General features: G+C 49.7%; 1 pseudogene; it reads left to right on the top strand.

The window, feature by feature from the left end:
• Positions 1-4,874, top strand: part of LOC142586247 (uncharacterized) — a 33,503-nt pseudogene extending 28,629 nt beyond the window's left edge.
• The last annotated feature ends 17,881 nt before the right edge of the window (positions 4,875-22,755 follow it).

Genomic DNA, 22,755 nt, shown 5'->3' with positions numbered 1-22,755 from the left:
CCCGTTAAAGAACCTCAGATGGTTCAAATTTCCGGAGTTCGCCACTACGGCATGCTTCATAATGAGAAGGTGGTTTTGGCACGTAAAACATAATAATAAGAGGACAGCGGAAAATTGATTGTGCCCGTACAACGTGTAGGTGTCTGAGAGACGAGCCTATTGGCGATGACTACAACGGCAAGAAAAATAGCAAAGCTTACCTCCAGCCTCCCGCTACCGCTATCCTATTCAGTAATGGCGCCTTCGAATGGACGTTTATGAGTGCTCTAAAGTATAAGCCCCATGCAAGCGATCTTGCGCGTGACAGCGACAAGAGACACGATGGAGATGGCTGTCGCGTTCGTTCGTCGCCTACAAATCGTACCCCATGCGAGCGATGACTTCGAGCGACGTCTCCCCAGTGTTGCCGCTATGAGCCCCGCAATATAGGCGCCGAAACTCGCGTGACGCATGCTTTTTTAAGTATAAGTGTTTTACTGTAAAATGTGTAATGAAGCAGACGCGCCGCTCTGTGTGTGCCGACTGACGAGGAAGGCGAAATACCGTGCCTTGATCGCGAGTGAGCCCCGTGCTACGGACAGGCCTTGCCTTTACCTAGCGTTCCACAACGTTGTGAACGACAATACACCTCGTCGCATTTGGTGGAGGTTGCTGAGATCCTTCGCCTCGTCCTGGAGCTGTGCACTCGAACCCTGCCTACAAGATCGCATGCACTATGCCTGATCCCGCCACCTCGTTGCCTGCACTACCGGCTGCCACTGTCATCTGCGCTGGCGTTCCTCGTCAAGGCGACCCACCCATCTTCAGTGGGACCACCGAACACGACGTTGAAGACTGGCTGACATCGTACGAACCTGTAAGTGCCCATAACAAATGTAATGACCAGTCTAAGCTGACCCACGTGCCTTTCTACCTCGCCGACGCAGCCAAACTTTGGTTCTGCAACCACGAATCTGAATTTACAAGCTGGTCCGCGTTTAAAACTCTTTTTGCCGAAGTGTTTGATCACCCAGCTGTGCGTAAGCTATGCGCCGAACGGCGGCTACGCCAGCGCGCACAGCAGCCTGGAGAGACATTCCCCAGCTACATCGAGGATGTTCTCGATTTGTGCAAGCGGGTAAATCCCAGCATGTCAGAGGATAACAAGATCAAATATATCCTCAAGGGCATCGAGGACGGCGCATTCCAGTTATTGCTGACCAAAAGCCCAACATATCCGTCCTCATTAACTACACATACCGCACTACAGACAACTGGCCTATCTGCTTCGCCTGCGGCACAGCTGGCCATGTGGCGCGCTTTTGTCGCCGACGCACCTCAACTACGCGTACCACCTTGGACACGTCCAGCTGCGTGCCACAACATGCCGCCAAGCCTCCATTCTCACCGCGACGTCTTGATACTGATCGCCGGTCAGAAACTCGGCGTTCCCCTTCCCCTCGTCGCCGTTCGATTTCACACCTGCGTTGTCGAGCTCCCACTGAAGAGGAAAACTGACTGGTGCAGTTCCCGAGGCAAGAACTGCAAATACATTGACGTTTTCAAGACCTCATTCTTCGCCGCAATATGTTATTACCGTTTTTGTAGAGGGAGTACCCGCAGTGGCACTAGTCGATACTGGAGCAGCCGTTTCCGTCATTCACAAGAACCTTTGTCGTCTCAAATTACGAAAAGTGACTACAGTTCCCTCTCGCCTGGTGCTCGCCACGGCCAGCGTGCAGCGAATTCACCCTTCAGCTGTATACACGGCCCGTGTCGCCATCAACGACGTTCTCTACATTATCGAGTGTTTCGTGCTACCATCGTGCTCTCACGACCTCATCCTTGGTTGGTATATCCTGTGACGTCATCATGCTGTCAGTAACGGTTCGCGTGCAGAAGTGTCACTTCTACCACTATGTGAATCACTGCTGACCAGCTCTGATCACTTTGCCGACAAACTCATTGTTGATGCCGACACAACGGTACCCGCTGAGTCATTGATGGCTGTTGTCCTGTCTTCTGATGCCGCATCTGACGCCACTGTAGTGTTCACGCCGTCCGATTTGTTTGCTCAGCGCAAAGGCATTGTTCTTCCGTTTCCGTGATTTCTATAACATCTGGGTAACTGTGATTCTGGTCATCAACAACTACCAGCACCCGATCAGCCTACTGCGTGGAGAGACCGTAGGATACTTCCAGGTGGTAGACTACATTGACGACCTCGACGTCCCCACCGTGTCCCTCCGTCACGTTGACGCCATGGCATTGGTCTCAGACTTATCACCTTCAGTGAGTTTTGACAACACCATCAACCCTGCTCACAGATCCCAGATCAAGTGGACGATAGGCTCAAACGTAGAGTCATCCGTCCCTCTCAAAGCCCTTGGTCTTCACCTTCATATTCATAAGAAAAAAAGATGGCTCCATTCGCTTTTGTGTCGACTACAGACGCCTAAACAAGATAACGAGAAAAGACGTTTATCCACTGCCTCGGATTGATGACACTCTCGTCTGTTTACAAGGCGCTGAATATTTCAGTTCCTTAGATCTGCGCTCTGGGCAATGACAAGTTCCTATGGACGAACCTGACCTTCCGAAAACCGTATTCGTTACACCCGATGGCCTCTACGAGTTTAACGTCATGCCCTTCGGGCTGTGTAACACGCCTGCTGCTTTTGAGCGTATGATCGACACCATCCTTCGCTGACACAAATGGAAGACCAGTCTATGTTACCTCGACGACATCATCGTCTTCTCAACCGATTTTCCGACACACCTCGCTCGCCTGCATGACAATCTCACCTGTCTCGCGTCTGCCGGCCTACAGCTTAACCTCAAAAAGTGCCGCTTTGCTGCGAGCAAGCTAACCAACTTGGGTCACGTTATCTCAAAAGACGGCGCCCTCCCGGATCCAGACAAGCTCCGCGCTGTGGAAGACTTCCAAAACCCCCGTCTATCGAAACCCTGAGAATTTTTATTGGCTTATGTTCCTATTTTCGTCGCTTCGTACGCAATTTCGCATCCATCATGGCGCCCTTGACAAGTTTACTTTCCGCCAGTAACGGCATAGCAGCGTGATCACCTGAATGTGATGCCGCATTTCAGCAGTTGCGCCACTTGTTGGCCTCACCACCGATTCTTCGCCACTATGATCCTGATGCTTCCACGGAACTTCAAACTGACGCCAGCGGAGTTGGCCTTGTTCTTAAGCGTGGTTTTAGCGCAACGGAAAGCTGGCTATGATTAATACGTCGTCGCTTATGCGAGCCGTACTCTAAAGAAAGCAGAATTAAATTACTCCGTCACAGAAAAGGAGTGCCTAGCGATCATCTGGGCACTAAGCAAGTTTCGCCCATACCTTTACGGCCGTTCTTTCGCCGCAGTTACTGACCACCACGCCCTTTGTTGGCTTTCTTCCTTGAAAGACTCGTCGGGACGCTTGGGACGTTGGACGCTTCGCTTCCAAGAGTACGACATCCGCGTCGTGTACCGCTCCGGTCGCAAGCACTCCGACGCTGATGCGCTCTCTCGCTCCCCACTGACGCATGGTATGGCGTCTTTGTCATCTTCCTTGTCCACACTGTCACCGTTGGCCATCACTGACATGCTCACACAGCAGCGCAAAGACCCAACACTTGTAATCTTACTTGACTCCCTTGCCGCTCCGTCTGACGACCCTTCGACACGAGCACTGCGTAGCCAAGCAACCCACTTTTCCGTGCGGGACAACATTCTATATCGCCGCAACTACATGCCCGACGGTCGGAAATGGCTCCTTGTTATACCTCGTCATATGCGCTCTGACATCTGCGTGTATTTTCACGCTAATTCAATAAGCACTCATGCCGGCGTGCTCAAAACTTACACACGGCTGCGTCAGCGCTATTATTGGCGAGGCATGTACAAATTTGTGCAAAAGCACATTCAGTCTTATACTACATGCCAACAAGGCAAGACACCTACCCAGCGTTTAACAGGACCATTGCAGCCGCTACGGTGCCCATCTCGTCCGTTCGACCGCGTCAGCATCGACCTCTTCGGCCCACTAACATGTAGCAGGTGTGGAAATCGGTGGATTATTGTCGGCGTAGACCACCTTACTCGCTACCTACGCTGAGACTGTAGCTCTGCCAGCAGCGACCGCCCGTGATGTTGGTTTCTTTATCTTTTGCAATTTTGTTCTTCACCACGGTGCTCCCCGAGAACTGCTGAGTGATAGAGGCCGTGTCTTCCTGTCGGAGGGCGTCCAAGCCTTCTTCGCTGAGAGCAGCATAATTCACCGCAAATTGACCGCGTACCATCCCCAAACCAACGGTTTGACCCAGTGGTTCAATCGCACTCTTGGCGACATGTTCCGGATGTACATTTCATCCGATCGCTCCAACTGGGACACCGTACTCCCTTTTGTTACGTTCGCATACAACACGGCGACGCAAACGATCACCGGCTTCTCCCCCTTTTTCCTTGTGTATGGCCGTTAGCCTTCATGCCCCTTGGATACCATACTGCCGAGCAACCTGACGCTACAGAGTATAACTCCGCTTTCCGAAGTCACCAAATATGCTGAAGATTGCCGTCAGCTGGCGCGTGCCCTGACTAGTGAGGCACAAGCACGTCAAAAGACAAGACATGACCATGCTCATCAACCACCGCACAACTTTGCTCCTGGTTCGCTTGTTTGGCTTTGGATACCAGCCCACGTTCCTGGCCTTTCTTCTAAACTCCTGGCGCGTTATCACGGCCCGCACCGTATCATCCAGGCCACTTCACCGGTCAACTACATTGTCGAGCCGCTCACAGTGTCACCAGACCTACGTCGTAGTGGCCGAAAAACAGTGAATGTCAACCGCCTGAAACCCTATTACGACCCACTCATCTTCTCCACGCCCTGAGTCGCCAGGATGGCTACGCTTCGATCCAGAGGCCTTGTAATGAAGCAGACGCGCCCCTGTGTATGTTCCGACAGACGAGGAAAACGAAGGACCATGCCTTGATCGCGAGTGAGGCCCGCGCTACGGACAGCCCTTGCAGTGCCTTTACCTAGTGTTCCACAACGTTGTGAACGACAGTACACCTCGTCGCAAAGGTAGCATAAAATATTTCTGAAAGTCTTCCAGTAGGTTCTTATTCTTGCACTACAAAAATTCAATGGTTTGCTCGTTCCGTGCTTTAATCGGCAGTACTTGAGTGGTGTACATCCAGTTCCGGCTTCGCGCTATTGGCTAGTCGCTCATAGCATTTCCGGGCGATGAGCGACGAATTCTATATATTTACAGAACCGAGCAATCGCACGATAAGACCGAGCGATCTGTTCAAGCGTCGGCCCGATCCGTCGCTGAAGCCGTCGCTGGTCGCTGTCGAGCACAATATCGCGCTGATGCGGTATAGCCTTAGAGCTCTCCAAAAGGCCTACCATGTTCGAATGGTTCAACAGGAGCGCTCCAGACACTCGAGACACTTCAAACGCTCCGGGCACTTTTCTGTCCGCAGAATCGATTGTGCCGTTGGGCGTTGGCGGTGTGCGCCATTGGTGATGATGATAGTTCTTGCTTGCACTTTTCTGTCCGCAGAAACGACTGTGCCGTTGGGGGTAGCGGTAAACAGCTCAGCTTTTGAAAAACAGCAGAACGCATGTCACGATTACTGTCTACGCTAACGCGTTGGCACTGTCAAACAGAACTTATTGCCAGCATCCGAACGGGTTATGTATGACACGCGTAAGGAAGCAAGGCTCTTCTTTCACGCTTCGCTAAGAACACTCAGCGTCATTTAGCACCGCCGCCACGAAGCCTAGACTGGCAACTGAAATGCATGGCACACCGGTGCGTGCGAATAGTTAGAAACGGGCCACGTGGAAACCGGGATCATCACTCGTGCTTACTTCGGGGCATGCACCTTCATCTAGGGGCTTTGCCGAGAAGCCAGCGCATGGCAACTGAAACGTGAAGCGTGGCGCGCCGTTGCCTGCGAACGCTGAAAATTGTTTCCTCGCTTGCCCCACGCTCAGAGGCACATATTCAGTGACCCAAGCTGGCAAGACGTTGAATAAGGGCGGCTCATACTTCGTGCATTCATAGCGCAGCTCGCTAGAAGCTTGGCGTGAAACACATTCATTGAAAAGCGGCTCCAATCGAGGGCGTTTCTGGCACAGCCTCCTACCGAATTGCTGCTCCTTGAGGAATCTTTGTAACATTGGTTCGATTACGATTAGCAACGGATGCATTTAAGGGATCTCTTTCACCATTGCATAGCGGTGCGTTTCCAGTGGCAGGTACCTACCTACCGAAGTTGGCGTCAAGGATGCTCCTTGAAGACAAGCAGAGACCGAGTGGCACTACCTAATGTTTCAAGTTGCCGTCAAAGAGTTTCTGCGAACAACTGTGTCTGCCCAGTGCCGTAGATACATGGACCCATATCGGTGTGAAAGAGCTTTATTTGAAGAGCGGCCTGTATACGCACATGCCGGAGACTCGGGGACCCAAGTTGGTCCGTAGTTGGTTTGAACACTGTTGCCTCTGCAAAGCAGCACGATGCATTAACTATTCTTCCGCGGACTACCCAGTGTATCCCACCAACACGCCCAAGCTTCTTCCCTGCTACCCAGTGGCTCAGGCAGGCGGGAAACTGGTTACAAAAGATAGATAGATAGATAGATAGATAGATAGATAGATAGATAGATAGATAGATAGATAGATAGATAGATAGATAGATAGATAGATAGATAGATAGATAGATAGATAGATAGATAGATAGATAGATAGATAGATAGATAGATAGATAGATAGATAGATAGATAGATAGATAGATAGATAGATAGATAGATAGATAGATAGATAGATAGATAGATAGATAGATAGATAGATAGATAGATAGATAGCACGCGGAAAGTGCGCGAAGTACCCAAAAAATGCTCAAGCGCCGATGGTTAAGCACAATGGGCGGAATTAACCTTTCCTAGATAATTACTCGTTGCCATTGTCCATCCGTCTTCCCAACTATTTCCGACATCGCGAATGGCTGGCATCAGCTGTTGCAAGCAACTTTAGCCTAAGAACTTTCTGTGAATACGGTCCAAATGAGCAGCTACGTTGAAAGGCCTAGAAGTTCTTTTGAGTAACATAATAGAATGCAATGATCCGATTTGACGACTGGGAATGCGGTGGGACTATTGCGTATCTCTGTTGTGAATGTCCTCTCTTAGTGCGCCTAGCATGTTGCTGCTTCTTTCTTTTCATTTGTTGTCGTAAGCACATAGGCGCGTTTCCAATTTCCTCCACCTGTAAAATGCGATGTGTAGCCGATGTATCGAGCGACCTTAATTTCATCTGACGCGTGAGCATCACATGCAGCGAACGGCGTCAGGAACGCGACCTAGTTTTTTCCTCCCTTTGCTTTCAATGGAGCACTTTATTGAAAACAAAAGAAAAGTTAACGATTTTGTCCAAAGAGCGAAGCATTGGGAGTGATAGTGTGGTTTAATGTGGCGCTTGAACTCCTCAGATGATGTTTAAGCTATACACGGGTCGCCTGTGGATGGGACTGCTAACCGTTTGTTCTGCACACTCCAGGCGTAAGAACAACAATGATTGTCGCGTTCATTATATCTACGGTAACTGGAGGTAGAAAAGCAGACAACGCGCAGACGCACCACTGCCTGGGTTTCTGCACGTGCCGACTGTTTCACACCACGTGATACCGAACACAGAACCGGAGTGCAGGAGACGCCTATATCTTGTACATAAGCAAGCAAGTGCCGGCCTACAGCATTCACAGCGGATCCGACAGATGCCTTTGGACGCTTGCTAACCGTTTGTTCTGCGCACTACAGGTAAGAATTTTTACAGCCAAGCTGTTAGCCTCTAGTCGGTCGGCATTTTTTGTGCCCGCACAGGTCAACAAAAATGTGGGCTGATCCCGGCGGCAATGCCGCAGCAGTGGCTCGTACCCCCGAAAGGCAGAGGCTTCCAGCAGTCAGCAAATTGACGTGAATAGTGCATGCATTCTTTGGAATCACACATACAACATACAGAACATCATACGCTTCAAAACATAACAAGCAGAAAACAATCATACGAACCACATAATTGATGATAAGACACTCTTGATAACAATGGGAAGCACGTAGCGATCCCCGCATACGTTTTCTGGTGACGATTACTGTTGCGCATGCTGCCGCGCCAACGGCAGCTTGCGACGTGGAGAATGACGTCTCTAGCCTTTCGTATGTAAAAGAACCAACCTAATAACTGATTTCAATCTTGCTGCAGCACCACAATGGGCAGCAGCATGCTGTCAAAATTACCATTGCTCCCATTGCTACCAGGGACTGCCCGCTAGGGGGCTAAGCAGTATTGACGAGCCTAGCATGGGCTCCTGCATTTTTCGGTAATTTCCTGCACACCTGCTTTTATTCATTGAAAACTGTGTCGTCGACGGAATCGGCACGGAAGTGGCACCTGAGGGTATCAGGTTTATGAGCGGTACGTGGAATTACCGTCATTTTTGCCCATTGAAGGTTTCACGTCACGCTAACGTAGCTAGCCTTACAAGGCTAAGCCTCCAGCCGAACGCGCGTGACCCGCGACCCGCGGAGCGTGTCCCGTGGCTCGTGAGCGCTCGTGAGCGCTTGTGATCCACCGCTCGCTCTCTTCAAAAGCGACTCTCTTCGAGAGTACTCTCTGGTTCTCACTGGTACTCTCGAAGAGAGTACCAGTGAGAACCAGAGATCAGAGTCAGTCATTGGTACTCCAGAGTCAGTCATTGGTAACCAGAGTCAGTCATTGGTACTCTCTTCGAGAGTACCAATGACTGACGCATCCGATGCAGCAAGAACTGCACGAGAACTGAACCAAGAAAACAGCAGCATTGAAATGCAGATGGAGACGAAACAAGCGCAGCAACAACTGTAAGCGGAGTGGACGTATGACGAGAGCAGCGGAAAGGCGATAAACATCAAGGAAAAATGGCACACATGGGAGAGGAGAGGCAAGAAGACTCAGGGGCATACAAAACCCACAGCCGAGGAAGCAGACCAACTGCGAACGCAGCAAGCCGGAGGAACAATACCCATGGCGGGAAACATGCCACATTATAGAAAACCGAGACTTCCGCCTTTGCCAATGGACGACACGAAGATCATCTACAGAACTAAGGCGGGATTACAACTCTCATTTCAATACATTTCATTTTATTACCTTAAAGACCCTTTGCGGGGTATTACACAAGGCGCGGGTGGTACAAAAAATACAGTAGGTTGCCCACTATGTCATTTTACCGACAGAACACTCGTTACTTCTTCCACGAAGGCAGATGAGGTGGTGATGGCAGCGACGTGGTGGGGAATGCCGTTCCAGTCTTTAGCTTTACGATGAAAAAATGATGCCGAGTAGGTGACAGTGCGCGCGCTAGGGCAAGCAACATTTAGTGGATGGCCTGCGCGCAGCGATATGCGTGAAGGTGGTAAAATGTAGGGTGCGTGGCGAAGCGAGCTGGTGTAAAATTTATGGAGTAATGATGAACTCGCGATACGATGACGGTGTGCTAGTGTGTCCAAACCAGACTCTACTTTTAATGGTGATACGCTGATATCATATGAGTATGTCGAGTGAATGCATCTTACGGCGCGGTCCTGTGTGGATTCTAATGCGTTGCTGAGGTAAATCTGGTGAGGATGCCATATGGCTGATGCGTATTCGAGTTTTGGCCTAACCAGTGTTTTATGCTAGTAGTTATACCTGTTGAATAGCATTGCAGAGGTTGCGTTTAAGGAATGCCAAGGTTTTGTTAGCAGATTATATGATGTTAGTTATATGCGAGCACCAGCTTAAATCATGGGCGATCGTAAAACTTAGGTACTTAATAAAGTTTACAGTGTCGATTGGGATGTCAATTATTATGTAGAGAAAGTTATGCCGATTACGGCTGCGGGAAATTGACATAAGTATACATTTATTATTGTTTAGGACCAAGAACCAGTGATCACACTAGGCTGTAATGTTGTTCCGGTCATTTTGGAGATAAATGCGGTCATTGCTATTGTGATAGTTCGATACACAACGCAATCATCAGCAAACATACGAATCTTAGAGGAAACATGCAATGCAAGGTCGTTAATGTATTTTCATGTGGAGGGACGTATGAAGAACACAGTAGCAATACTGTGAAAGACGAAACTAACTTTTATTGGGCGAACCTGTGCCCACGAAAACAGGCTACACTTAAAGAATGGCGACAACGGCGAACACAGTCGGCGATCGTCAAAACCTGATCAGCGGGTCAAGCGCGTCGGCTTTTATACAGCAGTCGTCGGATGTTCCAGACTAATCGTTGGGATCCGTGTGTCTTCCACAAAGTTCTACACCATTCGCGTCATGCGATGAAATCCGATAACACAAGGTTCGGCGACAACAGAGAGCGGATAGAAGCATCGATAATATTCCAGAAACTTCGGATACATGCAGGCGCGTCCCGCGCTGTGTGATAACATTTGTTAGGCGGCGAAACGTGGTCGCCCGATAAAGATAGGCAAGTGCGCGTGTCAATGCCCCCCCCCCCCCTTTTAAGAAGCATCGACCCGATGCTGCAAATAAACGAAAGCAATACAGAAGCACTCGTAGAAAAGAAAACAACGAAATAAGGAGAGTTCGTCAGCGTCCGTAAAAGGGTTTAAGACGCACCAGGTGGACCACTTCAGATCGTGCGCGGCGCCGCTGTGAATGCTAAATGCCGTCTGGCACGGCCTCATAGTCCAGTGCGCCAATACGTCGGATGACCTTGTAGGGTCCGAAATGCCGTCGCAATAGTTTCTCACTCAGCCCTCGTCTGTGTATTGGGGTCCAAACCCAAACACGGTCACCGGGCTGGTAATCGACGAAGCGTCGTCGGAGGTTGTAGTGTCGGCTGTCGGTACGCTGCTGGTTCTTGATCTGTAGGCGGGCGAGCTGTCGGGCTTCTTCGGCGCGCTGGAGATAGCTAGCGACGTCAACATTCTCTTCGTCAGTGACGTGCGGCAGCATGGCGCCGAGAGCGGTCGTCGGGTTCCTGCCGTAAACCAGCTTGAACAGCGTGATCTGTGTTGTTTCTTGCAACGCCGTGTTGTAAGCGAAAGTTACGTACGGCAGGACGGCATCCCACGTCTTGTGCTCGACGTAGACGTATATTGCTAGCATGTGGGCGAGTGTCTTGCTCAGGTGCTCCGTGAGACCATTCGTCTGCGGGTGGTAGGCAATTGTCCTCCTGTGGCTTGTCTGGCTGTATTGCAGAATGGCTTGGGTGAGCTCTGCTGCAAAAGCAGTTCCCCTATCGGTGATGAGGACTTCTGGAGTACCATGTCGCAGCAGGATGTTCTCGACGAAAAATTTCGCCACTTCGGCTGCGCTGCCTTGAGGTAGAGCTTTAGTTTCAGCGAAGTGGGTGAGATAGTCTGTCGCCACGACGATCCACTTATTTCCGGACGTTGATGTCGGAAACGATCCCAGCAAGGCCATCCCGATCCGCCGAAAAGGCCGATAAGGAGTCTTGATCGGCTGTAGTAATCCCGCTGGCCTTGTCGGTGCTGTCTTGCGTCGCCAACAGTCTCGACATGTCTTGACGTAACGGGCGACATCGGCAGTTAGGCGCGGCCAGTAATACCTTTCTTGTATCCTCGATAGCGGCCGCGAGAATCGTAGGTGCCCAGCGGTCGGATCGTCATGTAGGGCGTGCAGTACTTCTGGACGCAGCGCCGACGGAACAACAAGAAGGTTTTTGGCGTGGACTGGTGAAAAGTTCTTCACTAGTAGGCTGCTTTGAAGCGTGAACGAAGACAATCCGCGCTTAAATGCCCTAGGGACAACGTCGGTGTGCCCTTCGAAATAATCGAAGAGGCCTTTTAGCTCCGGGTCTGCTCGTTGCTGCTCAGCGACGCCTTCCGCGCTCATTATTCCAAGGAAGGCGTCGTCATCCTCGTCATCTTGCGGCGGCGGGTCAATGGGGGCGCGTGATAGGGGTTTGGCATCTTAGTGTTTTTTCCGGACTTGTAGGTGACACGGAGGTCGTATTATTGTAGCCTGAGGCTCCACCGTGCCAGCCGTCCTGACGGGTCCTTTAGGTTAGCTAGTCAACACAAGGCGTGATGGTCGCTGAACCCTTCGTATGGCCTCCCATATAGGTAAGGGCGGAATTTTGCTGTAGCCCAAATGATCGCGAAGCATTCCTTCTCAGTCGTAGAATAATTGCATTCCGCTTTCGACAGCGACCGGCTAGCATAAGATATCACCCGTTGAAGTCCGTCTTTCCTCTGGACTAGGACGGCACCGAGGCCTAGGCTGCTGGCGTCAGTGTGGATTTCGGTATCGGCGGCCTTGTTGAAGTGCGCAAGTACCACCGACGAATACATGCGTCGTTTGAGTTCTTGAAATGCATCGGGATATGCCGTTTCCCACTTGAACTCGACAGCACATTTGGTTACATGTGTTAGCGGCTCCGCGATGCGTGAAAAGTCCTTGACAAAGCGCCTGTAGTAGGCACACATGCCAAGGAATCTACGCACTGCCTTCTTGTCGATGGGTTGCGGGAACTTTGTGATGGCAGCTGCCTTCTGCGGGTCGGGGCGGACTCCAGATTTGCTGATGACGTGGACTAGAACAGAAGTTCGTCGTAAGCGAAGCGGCACTTTTCCGGCTTCAGAGTAAGCCCTGATGACCTGATGGCCTCTAGTACTGTTGCAAGCCGCCTAGTGTGATCGTCGAAATTTCCGGCGAAGACGACGACGTTATCCAAGTATACGAGACAGGTCTGCCACTTTAATCCTGCTAAAGCCGTGTCCATCACGCGCTGGAACGTTGCAGGCACGGAGCACAGTCTGAATGGCATAACCTTGAACTCGCAGAGGCCGTCTGGAGTGATGAAGGTGGTCTTTTCGCGATCTCTTTCGTCGACTTCTATTTGCCAATAGCCATACTTGAGGTCCATCAACGAGAAGTATTTAGCGTTGCAGAGCCGATCCAACGCGTCGTCTATTCGTGGGAGGGGGTATACGTCCTTCTTCGGTGATCTTGTTCAGACGACGATAATCGACGCAGAAACGCAGGGTTCCGTCCTTTTTTTTTCACCAAGACTATAGGAGATGCCCACGGGGTTTTTGACGGCTAGCTGATGCCGTCGCGCGGCATTTCGTCGACTTGGTGCCTTATAGCCTCACGTTCTCGCGTAGAAACTCGATAAGGGCTCTGGCGGAGTGGTCGAGCACATTCTTCGGTTATTATGCGAGGCTTCGCGACTGGCGTTTGTCGAATCCTTGATGACGTCGAAAATCACTCCTTTTATCGCCGAAGTAAACTTCTGAGCTGTTGTTGCTTAATCATGGGGAGACTTGGATTCATGTCGAAGTCTGGTTCGGGAACTATGGTCGTCGGGGTAGATGCGGCAGAATCCTGAGGACAAACGCATTGCTGATGTCCAGAATTTCCTCGATGTATGCGATCGTCGTGCCCTTGTTGATGTGCTTGAACTCCTGGCTGAAGTTTGTCAGCAACACTTTCGTGTTTCCTTCGTGTAGTCGCGCAATTCCTCTTGCGACGCAAATTTCGCGATCGAGCAGTACACGTTGGTGGCCTTCGATGACGCCTTCTACGTCAGCAGGTGTTTCGGTGCCGGCCGAAATAACAATGCTGGAGCGAGGCAGGATGCTCACTTTATCTTCGAGCACATTCAAGGAGCGGTGACTAGGAAGGATCTCCGGCGGTATCGCTTGACCTTCCGAAAGCGTCATTGACTTCGACTTAAGGTAGATGATTGCGCCGTGTTGGTTCAGGAAGTCCATGCCGAGAATGACGTCTCGTGAACACTGTTGGAGGATAACGAAGGTGGCAGGGTAAGTGCGGCCGTGAATGGTAATTCTTGCCGTGCACATTCCAGTCCGCGTTATGAGGTGTCCTCCAGCGATCCGAATTTGAGGGCCTTCCCATGTTGTCTTAACTTTCTTCAACTGGGCGGCAATGTGTCCACTCATGACGGAGTAATCAGCCCCTGTGTCGACTAAGGCGGTGACTGCGTGGCCGTCGAGAAGCACGTCGAGGTCGGTGGTTGTTTGTCTTGCATTACAGCTCGGTCTTCGCGCCGGAACACGGCTGCGTCGTGCTGGCCTGCGGCTGGTATGTGACGTCGTCAGGTCGTCTTTCGTCGTCGTATTCTTTGCTTCCACACTTCGTCGGGGCAGTGGCGTGTCGTTATATCGTCGAGGTAGTTTCTTCGGCGTCTTCGTCTGCGGCGGAGGATCTTCGTCAGTTCGACGAACAGCAACCGTACCTCCATCGGTTCCTGCTTTTAGTTTTCCGGATATGGGCTCGCTGACCGCCCCAGGGTGGGCCAGTGTATGGTCGGCGCTGCGGCGACAGGTAGCGACCTGGTGACGGCGAACGGGACGGTCTTCGGGGGCTCAACTGAGTGGCGGCGAGGTAGTCGGCGATATCGCGAGGTCGTTCGCCAGTCTGTGGTCACGGTGCGTTAACGGCGAACCCTCGGAGTCCCATCTCCCGGTATGGGCATCGGCGGTAGATGTGCCCGGCTTCACCACAGTGATAGCAAAGCGGACGGTGGTCGGGGGCGCGCCAAACGTCAGTCTTCCTTGGAACTCCGCGTGAGGTGACGGGTTGGCGCGCTGGCGGCGGGTGTGGTGGTGGACGACGGAACGGTGTCGTCACTGGACCCTGCCATGGGCGCGGAGGGGGAACATGACGGCGGGCTATAGTGGCGTATGTCATCACTTGCGGCTAAGGCTGCGGTGATTCATGGGCTACTCCGAGTTGTTGTTGGAGCTCCTCACGGGCGGCGTCGGCCATTGAAGCCACTTGAGGCTGTGATGACGGGAACAGCTTTTGTAGCTCATCCGGCACGACCGCTCGGATAGTTTCGCGCAGGTCGTCGGTGGCCAGTGACTGAACTCTGGCGTAGTTTGTCGAGTTAGTGCGGCGGTTGAACTGCCATTTTCGCATTTCCAGTGTCTCCTCGATGCTGGTGGCCTCGCGGAGAAACTCCTCGACGGTCTTCGGTGGGCTCCGTACCATTTCGGCGAGAAGTTCCGCCATTACACCACGCATCAGCAGGCGGACTTTCTTTTCCTCTGACATTTCCGGTTCGGCGTGGCGCAATAGGCGGCTCATTTCTTCTGTAAAAATCGCCGTGGTCCCATTAGGCAGCTGCACTCAAGTTTCCAGTAGTGCTTGGGCTCGTTCTCGGCGTACGACGCTTGTGAACGTCTGTAGAAAGCCGCTTCGGAAAAGGTCCCAAGTCGTTAAGGTGGCTTCTCGGTACTCTAACCACGTCCTGGTAGCGTCGTCCAATGCGAAGAAGACATGTCTCAGTTTCTCGTTGCTGTTCCAGCTGTTAAATGCAGCGACCCTCTCATAAGTCTCAAGCCAGGTTTCCAGGTCCTCGAATGTTGAACCACGGAACGTCGGAGGCTCCCTGGGCTGCTGCAGCACGATGGGGGACGCTGGGGCTGCCACTGGGGTTGCCTTGGCCATAATCTTCTTGGTCTTCTCAGGTAGAAGTCGAAAAGTAGAAAAGGAGTAGAAAAAGGCTTTTATGACAAAATCAGGATTCAAGTGCAACATGCCGAGAATATAATAATTGCAAGTGCATCAAACAAGGACATAGCGTACGACATGCTCCTCAAGATCACGAACATCCAGCTTGGAGGGTCCATTTACGAAGTTAAAGCACATATCAGGACACCAGAGGGTATCAGCCACGACGTAATATACAACATCCCGCCAGGCACGAGTGAATACGAACTACTACAAGGGTTACGAGTAACTGCAAGATACACAGTCCTTCCAGCACACATGCTGTGTAGATCGTCAACAGCACTCATCTACTTCGACGGACCGCCCGTCCCATATAACATGATATATAAAGGCTGTGACTACCGCTGCAAACCATACAGGAATTCCATGCAATACTGCAGAACCTGCGTTGAACAAGGGCACCGGCAAGATATCTGTCCGAAACCCCTTAGCAACTTCTGCTACATATGCGGGATGAAAAATCAACCGGAAGACCATGACTGCCAACCCAGTTGTAAAATCTGTCAACAACCCCATGAGATAGCAGGAAAGGAGTGCCGACACAAACTGAAACCAAATGCACCCCCGTACAAGATCAGACTGCAATGGGAAAACAAGATCCAAGAGCAGCAACGCAGACGGAACTCAAATTCAGACTCAAACTTCCCGCACTATCCGTATCAAGCAGTACCTCACTACACAGTCCACGCAGATCCAGAAGTGAGTCCAAATCAACAGGCGGTCAAGCAAACGATGGAGCCCGGTCAAGATCACGGTCTGGATCCCCTACGCCCTACTCACAAAAGCGAGTCATGTATGCAGACGCTGCAGGAGGAAACACACGAGCACAAGAACCCACGGAAACCGAACGAGACCTTCGAGCACAACTCCAAAATTAGCAAGCCCTCAATGACAAGGTCATGCAAAGATGCAAAGAACAAAATAGCGCCAATCAAGCCTCGAAACCTTAAGGCATGCCAAACATCCCACCGCCCCTTACGGAAGAAAGAATCAAGGAAATTGTAACAATGGAGGTGCAGAAGCAGATACAGGATGCCGTGAGCACTTTTGCAAAGGAGATAACACAACAGCTCCAGCAACACATCACCGCTCAGCTGGCCCCTATCCATGCTACCCTCGAAGACCTCAGCAACTTCATGTCCTATGCCAAGCAGAACCACGTAACGAAAGCCACAGTAGAAAAGCTACTCAACAACACCGACACGGCTCGCAAGAAAGCATGTAAAGACGTCCACAATGCAGCTAGACCGGAATCCATGGCCCAGGGCGAAAACAACGATATCGAACAAGATGGCCAGTAATACCAGTATGAGATTATCACAGCTACCAATGGAAGCTGTGGCAGTGGAACTGTCGCTCTATCCAAACAAAAAGAACAAACCTCCAAGGACTGACCAAACTGGAACAATCAGATATCATCGCTATCCAAGAAACTTATCGCACCAATCTGCGCATACAGGGATATGATACACACCGTATCTCATAGAACAGCCATCCTGACGAAGAAAAATCTCATCACGCAAGATCACGCAGTCCAGGGAACAACCGAAGAACACACCCTAGTGGAAGTGTTACCTGAGAAGACAAACCAAAGAATATGCGTACTATGCTTATATAGTCCACCCAGGGATCCGTTATCCCACTTTGCAAACTTCATCACGCAAGCCAAAAGACTATCTAAAGGCCTGAAACTCGTAATAATGGGGGATTTTATTGCCCCCCACACAGCATGGGGTTACCAGCACACGACCAGGAAAGGAGCGCCAGTGCACGATTCGGCGCAACCGAATCACCTCCCCCTCTGCAATGATCCGAAACTAACGACTAGAATAAGCAACAGTGTGTCCAGGAATATAAATCCCGACCTCACCTTCACAATAGGAATAACCAACGCGGAATGGACCCGACTGGAAGAAAATCTCGGCAGCGACCACCACATCCTTCAGCTTTAAATCCTGCACCATAAGAAGACGAGCAGAACCAGAACGGCAAGGCTGACGTACTGGAAGGCTTTCCGAGAACATGACATAGAAGAAAACTTCGAAAATATTGAAGAGTGGCTCACCGAAGTGGTCAAGACGACGTAGAAGCACACGAAAGTCATCCAAACTAGGCGGAAGCTGAAAAGAATGAAACGAAAAAACATAAAGAAAACAAGGAGTTCGCACGTCACACAATTGGAAATTGAATTACTGGGGAAAGTTGAAGCTTTGCGAGAAATATTCTTCAGTCATAGTCTTGCTGATTTAATTTCAATTGCTGCACAAAAGTTTGGGCGTGATTTAAGTCAATCAAAAGAGGCAGAATATAAAAGACGCATTAATGATAAAAGTATTGAAGGCGCCTACATTATTGCTGAACATTTTAATGATTACTTTGGTAGTGTATTCTCTGACCTAGATGATTTCGAACGGTCCAATACAAATAGGTCTGTCCTACGTGATATAACGATTTCCCGAGAAGGTTTCTTGGAAATGCTCCTTAATATCAACGCTAGGAAATCTGCAGGCCTGACAAGCTTCCGAATGCGTTTTCACGAAGGTATGCGGAACAGATATGTGTATTCTTAACAGATTTTTTTCAAGTTATACTTACATTTCGCAGAGATACCATCAGATTGGCGTAAGGCAAGAGTTGTCCCAATTCATTAAAAGGGCGGTCACCTCACAGAGTGAAATTATCGTCCTGTTTATATTACAAGCACATGCAGCAAATTATTGGAGCACATTGTCGCAGCCTTTATTCGTCAGTATTTTACAGATCACAATGCCCTATCCCCACTGCAGCATGGGTTCAGAAAGGGATTATCGACTTCAACTCAGTTTGGGTCGGTCGTTCAAAAAACCTCTGAAGTACTTGACTCGTCCGGGCAAGTTGGCAGGCTCTTTTTAGATATTAGCAAAGCGTTTGATGAGGTACCCCGCGGCAAATTAACCTACAAGCTCGAGTACGTTGGTCTTCGATTAAATATTATATCATGGATCCAAGCCTATCTCCGAATCAGGCAGCAGTTCGTAGAAATTAATAAATGTTCCTCAAGTGTCCGTCAGGTAACTTCGGGCGTACCGCAAGGCAGCCTATTAGGACAGCTTTCATTTTGATCTATATTAATAATAAAACAGACGAAATCCCCGATGATGTGCATGTTAATTTATTTTCGGATGACTGTGTCATATATTTAAAAAAAATTGCTTCACGAAACGCTCACGCATGCTTGCAGGAGTCTGTTATTGCAATTTCCTATTTGTGTAAACTTTGGGGCATTCAATTAAACGTACATAAAACAGTCTTGCTGCGATTGACAAGAAAGAAGGAACCTAGTATATTTTCTTAAGTTCTAAACGACACAAAAATAACTGATGTTGAACAATACAAATACATAGGTGTCGCATTCACTAACAGATTCTGCTGGTCAGACCATATTTCCCTTACATGTTCAGCAGCATTGCGCAAATTATGGTTCTTGAAAAGGAAACTAAAAAAGGCACCGCTAAACACAAGAATTTTAACATATAAAACATTCGTGTGATCGGAACTTCAATATGCAGTGGTTGTATGGGATCCTCATACCAAAAAGGGCTTCATGAATTTTGAGCGTGTACAAAGGAAGGCCTTTAGATTTATCTTTGAAAAATATAAAAGAGGATTCCCCGTCCTTACTAATGCTTAGGAATAAACTCACTTCACTAGCACACAGGCGTAAAGTTAGTCGTCTCCAGTTTTTACATAACATCATAAAAGGAAAATTGGGCTTCAAGTCCCTCAATACGTAACGCCTCTTAATGCATGAAAAACAAGACATAGACGCAACTTTTCCCTTACGCCATTATTTGCTAAAACAAAATATCACATGAATAGTTTTTATCCGCGTACTATAAACGAATGGAATTCTCTCCCCGTTGATGTACTTCAATCGGGGACCTTCACAAATCCTTTTGAAAACCATTTTTCACATAATATAACACAACCATAAACAGTACTTTTCAATATTTTTCTCGTTTTCTTATGTGAAATTTCCCGTATTTTGTTTTGTTTAGTGCCCGATTGTTATTTGGCAGAGCGTTTTTATCCACATGTAAATGCAAATGTGCGATTCTTTTTGTTGTAGTTACAGTGCTAAGGGAAGCATTGTAATTTATGTAACGTGGCTATGGCCTGCATCATTTTATCTTTGTTGCATTGTTATTACCTTGTCAACTCTATTACCCCTCCTGCATGGGCCAGTATGTTGGCCTGCAGTATGAATAATTAAAATAAATATAAAAACTCACAATGGACACGCCAGCCGTTGAGTCTCACCTCCTACATCTTCGGAATGCCAGAAGAGGACTACTGAAGCGGTGGAAAAAGATGAAGCTTAACCGCAAACTGCCGAAACGGATCGCTCACATAACAAAGCAAGCATAAGAATACGGAGATGAACTGAGCTGTCAGAACTGGCGTAGGCTGTGCGACCAACTTCAAGGCACACTCAGCACGAAGAAGACCTGGCATATATTGCGAGCCCTTCTAGCTACCACCAAAACCAAGACCCAACAAGGACATGACCTCAAGAAAATCATTAACTCCCATCCAGGAACTGAGAAACAAATTCTGGAAGAACTGAAACGAAAATTGTCGGAGACAATGCCCCCAAGGTTACCGATCCCCGGCCGTACAAAGGCGAACTAAACCTCACCCTCGACAGCCCTTTCACGCTTCCTGAACTCCATGCCGCCCTTGCCAAATTGACCCGCAACACATCGCCAGGAAATGACAAGGTGCAGAACGAGATCCTACGAAACCTCCCAGACAAGGCCCTAAATGGACTCCTCGACTGCATGAATGACTGCTGGGAAAACGGTGAGCTCTCGGCAGAATGGAAGCACGCAGAAGTCATTATGATCCCAAAATACAACAAGCCACTACAAATCAGCAACCTACGGCCCATCTCCTTTACTTCCTGCGCTGGAAATCTTCTCGAACAAATGGTTCACGATCCCCTCACCACATACCTCGAAGCCTCAGGACTCATGCCTGACACAATGTTTGGCTTTCGACAGCTCCTCTCAGCTCAAGATGTACTACTACAGCTGAAGGAAGGCCTCTTGGACTACCTACAACGCCACAAAAGTTCTCTATTTTAACAACAGATGTAAAAGGAACCTTTGATAATGTGAAACATGAAGCAATTCTCCGGAACCTCTAAGACGCCAACTGTGGAACCCGGACCTACCAATACGTACACGACTTCCTCAAAGGTCGCGCGGCTACTGTGGGTATCGGCAACATCCGAAGCGACAGGTTCGAAATGCCCAGCAAAGGAACTCCACAAGGGTTTGTAATTTCACCTTTGCTGTTTAATCTCGCCATGATTAGGCTCCCGCAACAACTCGACGGCATCGAAGGTTTAGGATATGAAATATACGCCGATGACATAACGGTATGGACAAAAACGCCCACAACCGGCCAGCAGCAAACTACCCTCCAAGAGGCAATCCATCCCATAGAACAGTACCTCTCAAGATGCGGTCTCCAGTGCGCCCCCAAAAATCAGAGCTACTTATCCTCGAGGCAAGGACCCGGCGAAGACCACCAGCCTACGTCGCCCGAGGTCCCAAGGTGAGACTCAATGGAATTGACATCCCTCAAGTTGGCTCTCTCCGCGTCCTTGGCCTCATAATACATAAAGATTGTTCTGGGGCAGCTATACTTCCAAAGCTTCAGAAGACCCTAACACAAGTAGCCCATCTCATTCGGCGTGTAACCACTCAAAGAAGAGGACTTAAAGAGCCAGAAACCGTCCAATTAATCCAAGCACTCCCTATAAGCCGGATCACATATGGCATCCGTAACTACACCTCAAGACAGCTGAAATTGAAAAACTCAACATCATCATCAAGAAAGCAATCAAGAGCGCACTAGGACTTCCCAGTACGAGTTCAACCACGACAGTCCTCAAACTTGGCCTCCATAACACCTGGGAAGAAATTAGTGAAGCGCACAAAGGCCAGCCAGCTGGAACGCCTTAAGCTGACTCAAACAGGCAGAGCAGTACTTCACAAACTCGCATACAGCGAAAACTTAATAGCAGACTCAGACGCGAAAGCCCGATTGCCGCCACTTCTTCGTGACTCTATCTCAGTCACTCGAATACCTCGCAACATGCATGCAACTACCACAAAGACAGAAGACAAGCAAGAGTTAGAGCGCTCAGCAATAAGTGCTCAATGAATCCCAACACTAGATATACTGAGGCGGCAAAACACCCAGGTAGAAGAGCATACGCAATTGCCGTGACCAACAACCAAGGGAATGAGCTAGTAGTCGCTGCCACCATACCGGCCAGAAATCCAGAAACGGCGGAGGAAGTGGCCGTCGTCCTCGGCATCGCCACATGCAAACACACAGCAATCATATTGAGCGAATCGCAAACGGCATGCAGAAAGCTACGAAAAGGCCGAATTTATGCCGCAGCAGTGAAGATTCTAAAAGAAATTACAAGGCGCCGAGAACTTCCCGAAACCTACGTCGCATGGACCACAGGCCACGAACACCTGGCAGGAAACGAAGCAGCACATGCTGCCCGAGAGCACACCAGCCGGGATTTGCTGCCGCACGGTCTCCGAAAAGCGACGAGTGTGGAGGACGTTCCCATCAACTACGCCGCAATATTGCAACATTACCGACTGGAAAGAACAAAATATCCTCTACCACAGCCAAAATTAGGCAAGGGAGAAGCCACCGCGCTCCGCAGACTACAAACGAATACGTATGTCCATGGAATTATCATGCCCCGGATGCACCCTACGAAATTGTCATACCTAGGCCGATATTGTGAGGTACCAGACACCCTCCAACACATGGTGTTGGTGTGCTCACCCCACGAGTACAACAATCAAGACGATGCCTCAGAACCGCGACAAGCGGTCGAAAAACGCGGGAGGCAATGTTAAAGGCACAGAGCCTGGAAGATTAGCGAACTCTGGTGGATTGGGCCCGGGCTGCGGCAATAGCCAACGGCTTTCTGGACTAAAAGAGCCGCCCACCTAGGGCGAAGAAAGAACACTTTCTCGCTGTTTCTCACAATAAACGTTCGTTCCTCCTCCTTCCATTACTACCATCAATCGAAAGCATTAAAGCACTCTATACTCCTCTCAGCAGTTGTTTCGGTAGCTTTCAACAGCTTCGCGAGAAATCCACTTTTCCTGGGCTGGGATGGCGAGTC

The sequence above is a fragment of the Dermacentor variabilis genome, chromosome 6 (genome assembly GCF_050947875.1).
Source record: "Dermacentor variabilis isolate Ectoservices chromosome 6, ASM5094787v1, whole genome shotgun sequence".
NCBI lineage: Eukaryota > Metazoa > Arthropoda > Arachnida > Ixodida > Ixodidae > Dermacentor > Dermacentor variabilis.
This window is presented reverse-complemented; position numbering and strand designations above follow the sequence as displayed.